Source organism: Corvus brachyrhynchos, unplaced genomic scaffold (assembly GCF_000691975.1).
Source record: "Corvus brachyrhynchos isolate BGI_N302 unplaced genomic scaffold, ASM69197v1 scaffold166, whole genome shotgun sequence".
Taxonomy (NCBI): Eukaryota; Metazoa; Chordata; class Aves; order Passeriformes; family Corvidae; genus Corvus; species Corvus brachyrhynchos.
The window spans coordinates 2,950,563-2,954,099 of record NW_008239671.1 but is presented as its reverse complement, the minus strand read 5'-3'; the positions used below and the strand labels follow the sequence as shown (position 1 = coordinate 2,954,099).

Below are 3,537 nucleotides of genomic sequence, written 5' to 3'. Positions count from 1 at the left end.
ATTCCTGCTTACACTGGCCAAAAGAAAAAAAAAAAAAACAAAAAAAAAACCCACTTTTTTAACTTGCTACAGAAGTAACAGAAAATTTATTCTCAGAATGGCAGGGGGTTGGAATGGAGGGGAAGAACAGAAAGGAGAGCTGATGGGGAACATTTGTTGTATGCAAAATTCACTGCAGTACAGGAAGCACTAAACTGTGTGATTATAGTGTATTGCATGCAAAACATGTCCCACATCTACTAAATCAGTGTTCCTCTGTGCCTGGTAAATATGATAACTAACCCCAGTGTTAAGATATTTCATCATTTGAACTTGTTCAAATAAACCATTCCTCCTCAGACTGTTTAAGGAAACTACTTGGAGCACCTTGCCAAAGCTAAATCCTGGGTCAAACTTATATTTGTTGTTGCAGCTGAATCAGTCTTTATAATTCCCTTCTCTTCCCCCCTCAGCTCAGTCTGGTGCCCTTTACTTTAAATTGGAATCTGGAATCTTTCCAAAAACTAATAGAAAGTTCTCTGAGACAACATTGTGAGCACTCGTTTGCTTATCTAAACAATTTTCCAGCTTCCTCCAAACAGAAGGACTCTTACAAGGAAAGGATTCAAGAGCTGAACACATTTAGATTAGTGAAAGGCAGTTAAGAGGATATTAAATCACAGTTTATAAGTACTTATGAGGGATTTAAAGCATTGCAAGGATTCACTAGGCATTGCATTTTTCTATTGCAAAATACATGGAGAATTTAATATGTCAATTTACCTTCAATCTGCTTGCAAAATACAGGAATTACTACTTCCTGAAAAACAGGATTAGGGTCTACCCAAGCAGTCAGAAAGGGCAGGCCAGGGAAAGCTGTAGTACTCATCACTACCATTTTAAAAGCTTTTCAGTGGTCCATGAAATAAAACCTATAAGTATATATTTGGATAGATAAAATAGATAGCAGCAGATAGTGAAACCAGAATACATTTTTTGCCAGGGGAGTTTTTAGAGTTCAACATATCTAATCAATCTATTGAAATAGAAAGAAAATTACTTACTCCAAACTGCTTTACTTTCTGTTCCAGGCCATTGACAGCACAGGAGAAACAGAATTTGGTTCATGGAGTTTAATGGACTTGAAGAACATCTGCTGTGTCCCTTGGACACTTAAAGACTGTTTTCACACACCTTAAATAAGGAAACAAACAAATAATGAATAGCTGTGCAGAAAGCAATTCCTTTAAAGATACAGGGCAGCATTCCACGAATTTTCACACTACTGTCTAAATCAAAAAGTGGGGAAAGAGCTGAAATCTTCAATTATGTTTGTGGTTCTAAGTTGCTACATAAAACACCTGCTGAAACACCAAAGCAGAGTTCAGAGTGCTGTGTCCCTCCAGCCTTCCCACCTTCTCTCATCTTTTGCAATCTCTGCTGCAGGATGGATTTATAACAGTTGCCACAGGAGCTCTCTCTTCCACAAATGTGTCAGATTTTGAGCCTGTTTAGTGTCTGACCTTCTGAAAATCCCATTGAATTCCACCGTCTAATCATACACTGGGTGAAAAGAATGCTTATTTCTATCAGTTTCAGAGCAGCTCATTTGTTTTTCTGTTTTCAAAAGTGAATAATGCAAGAACTTACTCCTGACCGTTCCTCATTCTCTTTTTTCCATGCAGCTTATGATTTTGTTGGTCTCTATCATACTCTGCCTCACTTTTCTCATCTGAAAAGTCTCAAAATACTTGCTTAAAATTGCAAAATTGCTCAAAATACTTCTTTATAGAGAAATTTTTTCATGACTTTGCTCTTACCTACTTTTTTTTTATTCTATCTCCTTTTTCAAGTTGAGAAAAGAATTTCTATACAGGCACAAAGTTAAGTATTTCTCTTAACTTCTTTCCCCCTAGCATTTTTTGTGTTTTATTCTCTAGTATATTCAACAGCAATGCTCTGTTTTCCTGCGTGAAAGCTCCTTATCTCTGAGCAGGATTTCTGAAGAGACCAGAAGCAGTGACTCTTCGATCCTTTTCAGACTGGCAAAAGCTAATTTAGGGGTTGCCTCTCTTTATGTACAGTGAGAATTTCTGTCCTGTGTCTACTCCTTAGGATTTAACAAGAACTCTCTTCCATCAGCAATTGTAGCTCTATCACCCAGCATCAGGAAAACCTGCTGCAATTTCTTGCATGGATTTCACCTTAAAATGTCCTGAATCATTTTCTGTCATCTGCAAATTTTGTCACTTCTCCACTTGTCCCCTTTTTTGGATTGCTTATGAATATTTCAAACAACACAAGTCTTGCACAGATTCCTTTGGTGATGGCTGTGAAAACTGGGCTTTTTTCTCTAACCTTAGAAGAGTTGTAATTCTATCTCTCTTATTCCTCATGCTTTTTTTTTTTTAATACTGTCAAGTAAGTAGTTAGGGTTTTTTAAATTCCAGCTGTACTTTAGAAACCACAAGAGGTTTTGAATTTTGGTTTTTTGTTTGTTTTTTTTTTGTGGGAATATTGGTGGTTGGTTGGGGGTTTTTGAATACTGACATATTAGACAAGACCTCTGGGATGTGAGAAATAACTTTTGTCTACAAAACCTTTTAAAACTCTTTTCCACTGTGTCTGATTTAAACACATGACTTTCAGTTCTGTTCTTTAAAATGTATTGGGAATTTAGCCTATTGGTCTAATATAAAAATCAGACCTACATTTCCATGGTCTTGCCAATATTTTTGAGTATTACTTTTCTCTGATGTACTGTCTTTGAATCTTTTTATGATATTCAGGTCTTTACCCCTAAGGGTAAGATCCCCTAAAATTAAACCTATGGCATGGTTTAATTGGTTGTACAAGCAATTTTTTTTTTTTTTCCTATCTCCCAGGATTTCCTGACAAACTTTCTTTTTCTTCTTCCCTTTTTGTCATCACCCATTTGCTCTATGAAATTGCAATTACCTTCTCATTCCATGGCTCAGCATCCCTCCTCCACCTGTGGTGTTCTCCCCTTGCTGGTCCACACTCTGGTGTTACATCTGTAACCGCTGAGCTGGCTTTGAATAAGAAGCCTGTGCTGGAGTGTCTTCCTCTGACAAAGAGATAAGCTAACAATGATATTCTTATCATTAAGTGGCAGGAGCAGCAGCTGATGTGAGGTGCCCAAGGAATCAAAAGCCAGAAGGCACAGCAGGAGGTGTGACTTCTCCAGCAGCTGCCCTCACTGCTGCCAGAGAAGGCTTTGAGCCTTGCTGCTCTGCCCCTTCTGCTTTTCCCTCTCTCACGAAATAGAACACATTGAATACATCATGCATTTAGTTAGTTATTTTATATCCACCATAAACTAGGCTGCCTTCAACAACATTAAAAATGGAGAGGGGTCTAGCTTTGATTTTGCTTTTCATAGTTTCCTGTTTTCTTTCTCATTATACAAGCTGTAAATTTCCAAACTCTGCCATTTTCAGCTCTGGGGTCCAAGGATCTTTGAAAAAAAAAAAAAAATTGCTCTGGAAATGACAATAGTTTATTTCTTTCCAAATAATCATAGAATCATAGAATTAT

At 37.3% G+C, this 3,537-nt stretch overlaps 1 long non-coding RNA gene across 2 annotated transcripts in view; it reads right to left on the bottom strand.

The window, feature by feature from the left end:
• Positions 1–3,191, bottom strand: part of LOC108448660 — a 53,944-nt gene extending 50,753 nt beyond the window's left edge. For both annotated transcript variants that reach the window (XR_001864622.1, XR_001864621.1), the window contains exons 1-2: positions 2,938–3,191; positions 1,044–1,173 (exon numbers count right to left, since the gene is read on the bottom strand). This is a non-coding gene — a long non-coding RNA (uncharacterized LOC108448660). The remainder of the gene's footprint in view (positions 1–1,043; positions 1,174–2,937) is intronic.
• Between the last annotated feature and the right edge of the window lie 346 nt (positions 3,192–3,537).